At 40.5% G+C, this 13,675-nt stretch overlaps 1 pseudogene; it reads left to right on the plus strand.

Annotated features, from left to right (window-relative positions):
* Positions 1–476: 476 nt before the first annotated feature.
* Positions 477–2,809, plus strand: LOC101041481 (lithostathine-1-beta-like; annotated as a pseudogene).
* The last annotated feature ends 10,866 nt before the right edge of the window (positions 2,810–13,675 follow it).

Genomic DNA, 13,675 nt, shown 5'->3' on the forward strand with positions numbered 1-13,675 from the left:
ACTGCTGTCTCTCACTCCTTGCTCCACCCCTTGCTTAAACACCCCTTGCCTAAACAGGTCTTTCAGACCCTGTTATAAATCTCTACCACTACCTGGCCTGAAAAGTTACCTCAGATTCAGCCAAGAGGTAGGTGGGCATTCAGGAGGAGGACACATTTACAGGAGAAGGACAAAGGCTGTAATCCAAAATCTTAGGGAAGATACATCCTATCTGTCCAAGAGATGTCAGCAGTAATGAAGCCTCAATGGGAGCCAAAGTTACTTTGGGACACTGAGTCTGTATAGGTTCCAGATTCTCAAGAGAAATATTTGAGAATGTAGATATCTCAGAGGACCTTCCTGCTGTCAGGAATTCAGAGGAAGATCTAAGGAAGGTAATAGGTGCTCTGCTCTCATTCTCTCAAACCCTCTTCCTTGTGTTCTCCTATAGAGATTTCTGATTTGCTCCTTAAGCAAGAGATTCACTGCTGCTCAGCATGGCTCAGACCAACACATGCTTCATGCTAATCTCCTGCCTGATGTTCCTGTCTCTGAGCCAAAGTGAGATTTTTTTCCCCCACACCTCCAACAACCCCAGCCCTAAAGCCTTCACTCCATGGGTTCACTTGCGGAAAAAGCAGAGTCAACATCAAGGGTTGTTTTGTGTTGTTCAGTGATATTTATTGCTGATCTCATCCCATTCAAAAACATCATCACCTCATTAGGTAATTAGAAATGAAACTTGGTATGAGCCTTTATCAGTGACCATGGCAATTGGCATTGGTTTATCGTATTATCTCTATTCATAATCAGGGGTTTAGGGAGGTCTGTATGCAGACAGCCATTAGTGGAATGGGGAATTGAGGGGAGCTTTGTGAGTAGAGAAACCAGACAGGCTTGAGAAAGGCAGAAGACTGAGTCCTTCAAGGCAGAAAAAGCCTGAGCCCCAGAAGTAAAAGGGACAATAGGAACACATTTCATTAGCCTATTTATTGTGTGCTCTTGTTTGGGGCAAAGACATCTTGAGAGACTATAAGTAAGATGCAGGAGAATGGAAGTGACCAATCACTTCATGACGTAGAGCAACCTTCTATTCCTATAAAGCATCCTCAGAAGCTCCTGCCTCGCCTTTTAGCCTTTTTCCTTGCCCTGAGAGTCTTTCTTAATTGTCTTTCTTTTCCCAGGATAGGATGGCCAGAGTTGCCCAAGTCCCGGGTCAGCTGCCCAGAAGGCACCAATGCCTATGGATCCTACTGCTACTACTTTAATGAAGACCTTGAGGCCTGAGTTGATGCAGATGTGGGTGAGGAGAGCAGTGTGGGAAGGCAGGCTCATGAAGGCAGAGGCAGCTGCCTCTCTCCAGTGTGTTCAGTGGCTGATAAAAGGTGAGACTGATCCTTTCCCTATCCAATCATCAGCCCAAAACATTCCAATATACTTAATCCATCATTCAGCAGAGAGATGCTGGTGGTCAGTGAAAGCATCGTCAGGGACATTTCTGTGCTGTCCTTTCACTGTCACATCCTTTGAGAGGGCTCACTATGTCCCCCACACTTTCCTCCTTCACTGAGTGCTCCATTTTCCTCTCCAACAGCTCTACTGCCAGAATATGAATTCGGGTAACCTGGTGTCTGCGCTCACTCAGGCCGAGGGTGCCTTCGTGGCTTTGCTGATTAAAGACAGTGGCACCAAGGATTGCATTGTCTGGATTGGCCTCCGTGACGTCCACTGGGTCAGTCTGCTGCATCTTCTACCTTCTTATTATCAGATTCCAGAGGGGAGAAGGAGGTGTGACGTCTGGCACCACAAACACCAGTTTTTACCATATTATGATAAAAGCAACCTCTCTATAAATCCTATAATTGTACAGGATATTAAGGTTCTCTATAGGTCCTTAGAGATAAGCTTAAAACTGAATTTCCTCTGTGTTTCAGACATTCACAGTAAACTCATTTTGTCTACTTCTAGGATAGCATCTTTATACATCTGTTACGTACCTCTTATCTATTGTGTTATCATCTTGTAAACCATATAGAGAAAGAGAATAGAAGAGGAGAATGTGCTGCTTGTATTTGGGAAACTCAAGGTATACCAAATAACATATCAGCAACTAATGGCCATCCAGTGTTATGCTGGATATGAAATTTTGGGGCCTCAGGAAAGAAAAATCAGGAACCAGTTTCAATAATGATGTTTTATGGTTGTCTGTGTCATATTTAGAACACTTACTGTTTGGCAGGACACAGAGAGGTAGGTGAAGATTCCAGGAAAGGAGAAACTTAGAGAAAATGTGGAGGAAATAATGTGACACTCAGAGATAAAGCAAGGTTTAGTCTTGCCTTATGTCTTCACTGGTTTCTGAGTCAAGAAACACAAGTCAAACACACACTACGTGTTTCTTTCTCTTTCTGAGTCTCGTCTGCCCCCGTTCTGGCCCTTTTCCATCTAGAACCGCCACTGGCACTGGAGCAGTGGGTCCCTGGTCTCCTACAAATCCTGGGACATTGGAGCCCCAAGCTGTGCCAGTATTGCCTGTTGTGCAAGCCAGACTTCAAGCTCGGGGAGAGGCACAGCATCCACACACTTGCTGCCATCCTATCCTATTTATCTCTGAGGATCGACCTGGAAACTGCTATAGAGGAAGGGTGAGCTCCTCATTCGGGAAATAGAGGAGTGTTTCCTCTTGACTTTTCCGGAGTCCTGCAGCCTAGAGGGCAACGCGTTCTGATCCCCTCAGTTTGAATCTTCTCATTGGCTTATAGGATTCGAGAAATGGAAGGATGATTCTTGTAAGGAGAAGTTCTCCTTTGTTTGCAAATTCAAAAACTAGAGGTAGCGGTAAAGTGGACATCTAGAATTGGTCTACCAGTTACTATGGAGCAAAAGAATTAAACTGGACCATCTCATCTCTCTCCGAATCAATCCAGACCATCTCTTCTCTTCTGAATTTGCATCACTAACCTGTAGTATCTTTACCTACCCCAATTGCGAGAGTCCTAAAGAATAAAAATAAACATGTTTCTCCCACGTCTGTATCTGCTGTTTTCCCGCTAATGCCTGGCATGGTGTTGCCTACTTGTTAGATGCCCGTGGACCATTGTGTGAGTACAGGGATGCTCTGAAAATGATAGAGGGTCTAGAATGCTTGTTAGTAGCAAGTCTTATGGCTCACTGTTATGAGTTGTGGGAATGGCTACCGAAGTGTAGTTAGCAGCTGAGGGGAAGGTACTGGCACTGGAGGAAGAACTACAGTGAGGAAAGGATATGAGGACCTCCACCTCCATGTTTGCATGTGGTCTGGCAGATAAGCTCAAAATTCAGGATACCCGCCTGGAAACCCTAGCTTGTTGCTTGGTATGGTTAGGCGGGATGGAGCTCTGTTGGCCAAAAATGCAACCTGTTCTTCCTAAACTGGATTGGAATGTTAAAACTTGCTGTCCTTAGGAACCAATTACTGAGTGAGATGAAGACATACCTCGAGAGGAGGAGGCTAACTATCCTTCCCTTTTGAGAGCAGCACCCCTCATGCAGTGGAAAACAAAAGCCCAATACTTGCAGTTAGGCAGTGATGGACAGTCTTTAAACAGGAAGCTTTAAATGTCCAAAATCACACCTTGGCAGAATTGCTGAACTTAGCAAAATCTTTTCAAACAGTAGCCAAGAGAAAGCTGAGCTACATGGATGATGCAGGTAAGACACCCTAGTGTGGAGGGCATTTCCTTAGCAGAAAGTGAAGCTGAAAAAATGAGCTCAATCCCCTTTAAGACAGCGTTGCATAGTGCAACTAAAGACTTAGCTTTAGTGCTGAAACTCCTGAGGTCAAGTGTAGTCTTACAGAGCAGATTATCCTGGCTGTGACAGAGGCTTGGCCAAATGAAGGGGAATTTCCAGGTCAGACGCTGGCAAGGTGGATGCGGGAGGAAACCAGGACCAGTTTAAAGGAGTTGGGCACACTCAGGCCAGCTATGCCCAGTAATTCACAGGACCAGATAAGACTGTGTTTACCATGGGAAAAAAGTTGTTGCAAGCTGTCCTGTCTCCACCAACCGTAGAATTGGTATGGTTCTTTCATATGCCTCTTAAGCCCTCTTGTGGGACAAGATATATACTACATGAGAAAGCTATAGCTAATCTTGGAGAAAATAAAAAGGAAAGAGATAAGTTCTGTCTGGTTACTAAAAAAAGATGGGGGTGGAGAAGGAGAAGCCAAGTCTGCCAGACCAAAAAAGGAAGAAATGAACATCCTAGTTAGGATTACCAGGAAACAGATATGGCATGATCTGATCTCAGCTGGAGAAGACAAAGAAAAAATAGATCAGAAACACAATGCCATATTAGTGGGCTTTTAGAAAAACCTGGCACCTGATCAACATGTTACACTCCTTCCTAGAGCCCCACCATAATAGGGAGAAAAAGAAGGAACTTCACATAAAATAACTCCAATCTCTCCGCATTTCAGGGGCGACTACTCCCCAGTCTAGAGACCGTTGCCTCCACCTGCCAGCAATAAGGGGCAAACAGAGGCCCCATGTGGATCTCACAAACTATTAGAGTCCAAAAAACAAGCAGAAAGCTTTAGCTTTAGTGGACATAGGTGAAAAATGCACCATAATTCATGGAAACCCAGAGAGACACCCTGGTAAGTGAGCAGCTGTGGATGTTTATCAGGGGTGAGCAATCCTAGTGAAACAGATTTCTTTCCTCCTTTGTATTGGGCAGAGAATTCCCACTTATTATGTGTTTTTATCTCATTTATTCCAGAAAAAATCTTCAGTATGAATGTCCATTTTGAATGCACTTTACAAATGTCTGTGAGGGAATTAACCCATGAGTTTGGGTGGTAAAAGCTATTTTAAAAGGAGAAGCAAAATGGAAACTGGTACACCTTCCTCCTCCACTGTGTATTATTCATGTGAATCAATAACCACTTCCAGGTGGGATAAAAGAAATGATAGGCACCATGCAGTAGCTGACCAAAGTTAATATTATGTGGCCATTCCAGAGTCCCTTCTGGAGTCCTGTACAGCCAGTAAGAATACCTGATGGCAGTTGGAACTTGAGAGTAGACTACCAGGAACTAAATAAGATGATTCCAGAGACATGCACCACTACTCCTAATATAATCTAAGTGAGAGAACAAATAATACAAATGTAGCGCTTTGCACCCTGACTCACAGAACCAATATGCTTTTTCTCGGAATAGCAAACAATGGACGTTCCAAGTGCTGCCCAAGCATTATCGCCACAGCCCAACTGTTTGTCACGGAATGATCGCTAGAGATTTAACTTTGTGTTCACTGCCACCTGCTGTTAAACAGTTTCATTCTAACAATGATATTATGCCAACTTCTGAAGACTCGCTATTGCTACAGCAGCACCGCCATGCATTGTGTACTCTTCTCCCATCCAGAGGATGGGCCATCAACTCACAAAAGATACGAGGACGAAGATTGGCTGAGAAGTTCCTAGCAGTCACTTGTTTGGTAAGACATGCCTTACCCAGGCACAGTCATTGACAAAATACAGTTTTCCATGTCTAAAGCAATTAAACAGTAACAAAGTTTCCTAGGTCTTTTGGAATATCAGCAGGCTTTCATTCCACCTTTAGCTCAATGTTTTCATGCCCTCTACTGACTAGTGAAGAAGGGATCTAGTTGTTGCTGGGATAAAGAACAAGAAGACACATTTGAGAAGGCTAAAAATATTAGTGGCTCAGGCACAAGCCTTAGGTCTCCCCTTCCCAAGGTGCCAAAGTCTTTGTATGCGAACACAAGCCCTGAGGGGATTCGTTGGGTAGAAGAGCTGTTTCCTAGGCCTGTATCAGCTATTGCCCAAGCCTCCACTTTACAAAAGGGGCATGTATCCCTGCAACAATATAATGCCTTCTCCGTGCGTTCCACGGGAATGAACTGCACGCTCTCTTAGAGCCAGCGCTGTCTATGGAACCAGTGCTGCCCTTATTGTGGAGCCCCAGCAAGAGATGCTTTCAATAGTGCACAATGACACAGTCTCCATTCCTGAAAATGCTTGGTGCTCCAATGGACAAGAACTAACCCTTGTATATGGATGGCAGTAGCTGTACCACCACAGACAGATACTATCTGGTTTGAGTTAGGAATGCAGCCAAGCAATCAATGGTAAGAACTCTAAGGTGCATGGTTGGTTTGTACCCATGAGCTATGGCCTATAGTTCTATGTACAGATAAGTGGGCAGTTTTTAAAGGTCTTACAATTGGCTTGCCTACTGGGCCCCATAATGACTGATACGTGCTTTGAAACTCTTATGGGGAGCTGCTATGTAGAAAGACATTTGGGAAAGGCTGCAAGAACTCATTGCAAGCTTAACTGTGTATCATGTTTCCACAACAGTCAGATTCACCTCCTGGAAACATGGAAGCTGATACTCTAACAAAAATTAGAACTTTGGCTCCCTTGTAATTATCCGAACTAGCTGATCGGTACATAAACACAGTGGGCATCACAATGCAGAAGTGTTCTGGCAAATAGGAAAGGGAACAAGATTGCCTCTGTACTATGCAGATTTAGTGGTGGCAGTTACCAACTGCCCCTATCATATCCCACAAACACCTGGACAGAAACAAGGTGAATATACAAACACACACATAGGACAGCTGTTCTTGTAAGGGATCGGCAGATAGACCACATCGGACCCCTGCCAGGGATCTTGGAACAAAAGCATGCACTAACGTGTAGATACTGCCAAGAGATTGTTGCAGGCCTTCCCTAGAAAAACGACAAACCAAACAGCCATCATTAAGGGCTTGGAAAAATTCAGTGTCATGTATGGATACCCTCCATGCATTGATAACAACAGAGGCCTGCATTTTACTGGATATGATGGCCAAGATTGGATGCATGAAAAAGATATAGACTAGAGATATCACATGCCATATAATCCCCAAGTAGCAGGGTTGATTGAAATGGAAAATGGCTGCTGGGCATGGTGGCTTATGTCTGTAATCCCAACACTTTGGGAGGCCGAGGCAGGTGTACCACAAATTCAAGAGATCAAGACCATCCTGGCCAACATGGTGAAATTCCATCTCTACTCAAAAAAAAAAGTACAAAAATTAGCCAGACGTGGTGGCACATGCCTGTGGTCCCACTATTTGGGAGGCTGATACAGGAAAATTGTTTGAACCCGGGAGGCGGAGATCGCAGTGAGCTGAGACCGGGCCACTGCACTATAGCCTGGGCAACAGAGCAAGACACAGTCTCAAAAATAAATAAAGAAAGAAAAAGAAAAAGAAAAAAAGAAAAGGAAAATGGCATTTTGAAGGAAGGCACAACCGCAAGAACTCTCACATTCCAATACCTTGCAATTTCCGGGGAGTAGATTCACTGAATGCAGAAGAAAATAAAAACTAATGAGGAAGTAAAATATTCAATCCTTTGGTTATTGTAACATGTAATAGTTAAGATGAAAGTAAAAAAGAGTGCTGGGTTGGAACTTAAGGCCGGAGCAAGTTTTGATGTGGGCCTGTCTGAGCCATGACACTAACCTGAAAGCTACCCACGAAAGGGAAGACTATTCCAGGACCAAAGAAAGTACCTCAGTCCAGTGGTTACCAACAAGGTAGTCAATATGGGAGAATAACCTTATATTGAAACTATTGAAACAGGAGGATATAGTGTGAAAGAATTGTTTCATGTTGCAGATTGGCATCATCAGCTTTTTGAGAAAACTTAAATGGATTCTGAGAATAACTTATTTAGTAGTAATATCTTTGGTTTCAAATGCTGCAGAGTGAAATAGTATGTTCGGGTGGATGAAGGATACACAAGTCACTATTGAACAATGACAAATGGGGATAAATGATCCAGACACACAAGAGGCCTTTCCCGAGGGAACTGCCAGCCAGGTGGACTGGATGAAAGCCATCGTAAGATCTGTTTATCCTGAGGAAAGGAACTGTCCAACTCTCCTTACAAATGCCAAGTAAACCACCTCAGATGAAGCAGCTGGTATGCTTCCTATGAAAGCTACATGAAACAAAATAGGAAATTATTCCCTTTCCTGGTTCTGTTATGACAGGGATATTTACCACTGAGTATGCCCATTACTTAGGTTAGGGTAAATGCTGTGGTTAAGGTGACCCCTTCTACATGTCACTTTACTCCTGCAGAGCTAAATGTCAGTTCAAAAAGCCTTATCAAATTTGCTGTCTGAGCTTCCTCTCATGGTCTCACAGATGTTAATAAAACATGAAGTTTATTAACAAGAAAATGGAGAAAGGCAGGAGGGAGAGTGAATAGACTCATCTCAGAAAGGTACACATTTTTAAACAAATATTAAGAAACAAGGTGAGTGAAGAAAACATTGATAGAGATGAAACTTAGAGGAAAAAGAAATGGGAGAGACATGAGACTTACACAGCAGGGTGAAAATCTTTAGATGCTTATTAAAAAATGGAAAGAACAACGTGGAAATTAGGGGGATTAAAACCAAGATATTCATACAGCACGATTGAAGGTTGAGTGGACCAAAGGGAGTCCCTCATAGCCCCCAACATTAAAGAGCCCAAGTCCCTGAACCCAAATCCTTTTCCACAGAAAAAAGTAAAATGATCTGGGGATGGAGAAAAGAAGCCCCTGGTTCCTAGAATATATAAAAATGTAAAGGTTAATAGGATTATGAAAGTTGAAATACATAAACAGGCTTTACGTAAAGCAGTTGTGCCCGCTTCACCTAAATGTTTTATGAAATGGATATTATGTCTGACTGGGGAATGTTTCCTTTACCTTGTAGTATAAAATGGAAGGCATGTAAATTTGCTTTTCCAGCAATAACTGTCTTAATGGCTGCAGAAGGGGGGGATTTGTGCTGTTATGAAGACTGAGTGTTGTATATATATACATATTCTTAATAATTACAGCAATATAACTTCAGTCCTGTAGGACATGCATAAACAAATAACTGCCTTTTCTTTCTGAGTCTACCCTTTCTCCCAAAGGCTCTCCTGTTTTTCTTTTTTTTCAGCTCCTGGGGAGCACGATGGCAAAAGGCATTATTAATTCTGTTTCTTATACTTAGCATAGTAATAACCACCAGTTGTTCATATTACTGCTGTAGCCTCTGCTTACATGTAGAAAACAAATTGTTGTAACATGTTATCCACCCATCAAAATGACTGCAGTGACCCCCATCCTCCCCCCTGTCCCCAGCTCAGGGACAACTGTGGAACAAGTGAGTGTGTGAGATTATAAGATCCCGATTAGAGCTGTGGAGTGTGGAGACAAAAGTGACTCCATCTTGGATGCCAATCTGCTATGTTCACTTCTACTTAAACCCAGACCCAGGAATACTTCCTGATTCTTTATTTACTGTCTTTTTTTTTTTCTCTTTTTTTGAGTCAGGGTTTCACTCCTGTCACCCAGGCTGTAGTGCAGTGGCATGATCACAACCCACTGCAGCCTCCAGCTCCCTGGATTCAGGTGATCCTCCTTCCTCAGCCTCCCCAGTAGCTGGAATGACAGGTGCACCTCAGGTCACCACATCTGGCTAATTTTTGTATTTAGTAGAGACAGGGTTTCACCATATTGCCCAGGCTTGTCTCAAACTCCTGTCTAAATCAATCTGCTTGCCTTGGCCTCCTAAAAAGCTGAGATTACAGGTGTGAGCCACCACCCCTGGCTTATTTACTGTCTTTGGTATAAGAATGTATACTCACTCTAAATCTTGCCTTTAGAGCAAAGCAACCTTGATGTTATCATACAAATTACAGGCTATGACACACACAACATTTTTCTTATAAATTACAGGCTATGACACATACAGCATTTTTTCTTGTTCTGGAAGGTTGCCTTTAATTGTCCCTAGAAAGCTTGCACCCCCTTTCCCTATGGTATATGTGCACTGGGCCTGGGAAGGTATGGTTCAGAGATCTGCCTGTCTTGCTGCCACCAAGATCAAACTTCTATGTGTAAGTTCTCTATTAAATTACCCTTTACTGACAAACTGGATTTGTTTGCTTCGTTCTTTTGCTTCTCAACTCCTCCTTCATTTGCCAGTTTCTTTGCATATATGGCCCTTTTATGAAATAGATACAGTAGTTTGAAAGTAAAAAATTGGGAAAAGATATGTCACACAAACAACAACCATAAGAACAGTAAATTATCTGTTCTAATGACAGACATGCTAGATGTTAAAGCAAAAAATGTTATTAGAGATTTTGTAATGACAAAGTGGTTAGTCTTTCAGAGAGATGTAATAGTTTTAGACACCTGTATAAATAACAACAGTGTCCCAAAATGCATGAAGCAAAATCTGGAAGAAGTGAAGGGAGAAACAGATGATTGAACAGTAGTAGTTGGAGCCTTCAACGCAGCACTTTTAGTAATGAATAGAAAACTTAGAAGATCAACAAGAAGTTAGAACACTTTAAAAATATTCTAAATTTACTAGACCATACAAACATCTATAGAATGAATGCTTCACCTAATGTCAGCAAAATACACATTCTTCTTGAGTACACAAGATATATTCTCTAGGAAAAACCATGTGGTAGGACTGAACAATTTAAAATGATATCAAGAAAACATTTTCATTACAATAATATCAGCATGAATAACAGTTTAAGAAAATTTTTAAAAAGATGTGCAAATCTTATACACTAGAAACTATAAAGCATTATTGAATGAAAGTAGAGAAGACCTAAAACAAATGGTGTTCATGGATAAGAGATTTGTCTCAATCCCCATCAAAGTTCCAACTGCCTCTTGCAGAAATTGTCAGGTTGATCCTAATATTCATATGGAATTTCAGAACAGCCAAAACAATATTGGTCAAGAATAGACAAACATTTTTGATAAAGAGCACAAGTTCTTATGATTACTGTTTCAGATTTTAGAACTTATTACAAAGCTAAAGTAATAAAAGATTATGTAGAATTGTCATATTGAAAAACAACATTATTAGTGGCATAGAATGCAGACTCTAGAAATAAACTTTTACCCTTATAGTTAGTTGTTGTTGCCAAGTGTATCTTGGAAATTCAAAAGAGAAGAATACTCTTCAGCAAATAGTGCTGGAACAACTAGATAGCTATATGCTAAGGAACACATCTGGTTTCTATTTCTTACACTGTATATAGAGATTGATTCAAATGGAATATAGATTTACATTTAAGAGATAAAACTATCAAACACTTGGAAGAAAACATTCAGTAATTCTGTAAATTTAAGCCAGAACTCCTATAGATACCACATAATTGGATCTTGATTTTGCTACTGTGGTGGCTGTTTTAAGACAACATGTGTTTTTTGATTGGATTGTTTTATCAAATCACATTTAATGGTATTATTGATATGGATGGTGTTGTGGTCTGAATTGGGCCCTCACAAAATTAATTTGTTAAACTCCTTAGACTCAGAACTTCAGAATTTGACTGTATCTGTTGAGGTACTCTTCAAGGAGGTAACTAAGTATACCTGGATATTTTAACTATTTATTGGTTGATTATGTATTCAGGGAGGGCCACATAACAACTGCTGCTGGATTCCAAGTCTCTAGGTCATTCCACTACGCGTTCAGCACTCTAGATCTGAAAATTTCCCTTAAATTGCCATTTCCATCATGGCTTCAGTTTGCATATAGAGCAAACATTTGACATCCTCGGACCATAGCTATGTAAAAATCTCATGAATATCAAATACTACAGCCATCTGTAGACCATCAACAATCACATGTAACTTGAACTGGTTTTACATGAATATAAGCATACTTCATTTTATTGTGCTTGCTAGATACTGCATTTATTTTTGTTTTTTGTTTTTGTTTTTGTTTTTTTAATGGAAAGTTTGTGGCAACTCTACGTTGAACAAGCCTATCAGTGCTGTTTTCCAATATCGTGTGCTCACTTCAAGTCTTTGGGTCACATTTTGGTAATTTTGCAATATTTGAAACGTTGTTATTATTATATCTGTTGTGGTGATATGTGATCAGTGATCTTTGATGTTACTTTTGTCATTATTTTGGGCTTCGATGAAACATATAAAATTATAAACCTAATCAATAAATGTGTCCACTGTCCACTTCTCCAGCTATCTCCCTTTTCTCAGGCCTCCCTATTCCCAGTGACACAGTAATATTGAAATTAGGCCAATTAATAACCTTTTCATGGTCTTTAATTCTTCAAGTAAAAGGAAGAACTGCATGTCTTTCTAGTTAAATTAAGAGCTAGAAATGATTAAGCTTAGTGAGGAAGTCATGTCCAAAGCTAAGATGGGCTAAAATTAAGGCCTCTTGTGCCAAAAAGCCAAATTGTGAATAAAAAGAAAAAGTTCTTGAAGAATGTTAAAAGTGTTACTTCAGTGAACACAACACAAATGATTTAAAAAACACATTCTTATTGCTGACTTTGAGAAAGTCAGCAACATTCTATGAAGGCTGAGAGAGTTGAGGAAACTGCCTAAGAAAAGTCTGAAGCTAGTAGAGGTTGATTTATGAGGTTTCAGGAAAGAAGCTGTTTGCATAACATAAAAGTTCAAGGTAAGGCAGCAAGTGTTGATGAAGAAGCTGTAACAAGTTATCTGGAAGATCTAGCTCAGATAATAAAGGTAATGACACTAAAACCTGGATGATAGCATCTGTTTATAGCATTGTTCATTGCATATTTTAATCCTATTTGTTGAGACCTATGTATCAAGATTTTTCAAAAATATTACTGCTCATTGATGATGCACCTTGTCACCTAGGCATACAGATATATGCAAGATTTGTGATTTTTTTCATGCCTGCTTCTAACACAAAATCTGTTTTGCAGCCTAGGGATCAAAAAGTAATTTCACCTTTTAATTCTTGTTATTTAACAAATACATATCACAAAACTATAGCTGCCATACATAGTGATTCCTCTGATGGATCAAGGCAAAGTAAATTGAAACCCATCTGGAAAGAATACATCATTCTAGATGCCATTAAGAACATATTTTTAATTTAAGGGAGGAGCTCAATATATTGTTATTCACAGGAGTTTGTAAGAAGTTAATTCCAACCTTTGAGGATAACTTTGAAAGGATCAAGACTTTGGTGGAGCAAGTAACTGTGAATGTAGTAGGAATATCAAGATAACTCAAATTAGAAATGCAGCATGAAGAGGTTACTGAATTACTGCAATCTTATGATGAAAGTTGAAAGGGTGAGGAGTTGCTTCTTATGGATGAGCAAAGAAAGTGGTGTCCTGATATGGAATATACTCTTGACAAAGGTGCTGTGAACCTTGTTAAAATGACAACATAGGGTTTAGACCAAAATGTAAACTTAGCTGACAAATAAGTAGCAAGGTTTAGAAAGGGTGACTACAATTTTAAAAGTTCTACTGTGGGGAAAATGTTAGAAAACAATATTATAGGCTATAGAGAAATCACTCATGAAAGGAAGAATCAAATCACTGTGGCCAGCTTCATTGTAGTCTTATTTTAAGAAACTTCCACAGCCACCCTAACATTCAGCAACCACTGCCCTGATCAGGCAGCAGCCATCAGCACCGAGGCAAGACCATCCACCGGCAAAAGAATACTACTTGCTGAAGGCTCAGATGATTGTTAGCATTTTTTTTAGCAATAACCTGCTATTTTACTAAACTATGTATATTTCCTTTGTAGACATAATGTTATTGCTCACATAATAGACTACAGTATAGTATAAACAAAACATTTATGTGCATTGGGAAGT

This window comes from Saimiri boliviensis, chromosome 1, assembly GCF_048565385.1.
Source record: "Saimiri boliviensis isolate mSaiBol1 chromosome 1, mSaiBol1.pri, whole genome shotgun sequence".
NCBI classification, from domain to species: Eukaryota; Metazoa; Chordata; class Mammalia; order Primates; family Cebidae; genus Saimiri; species Saimiri boliviensis.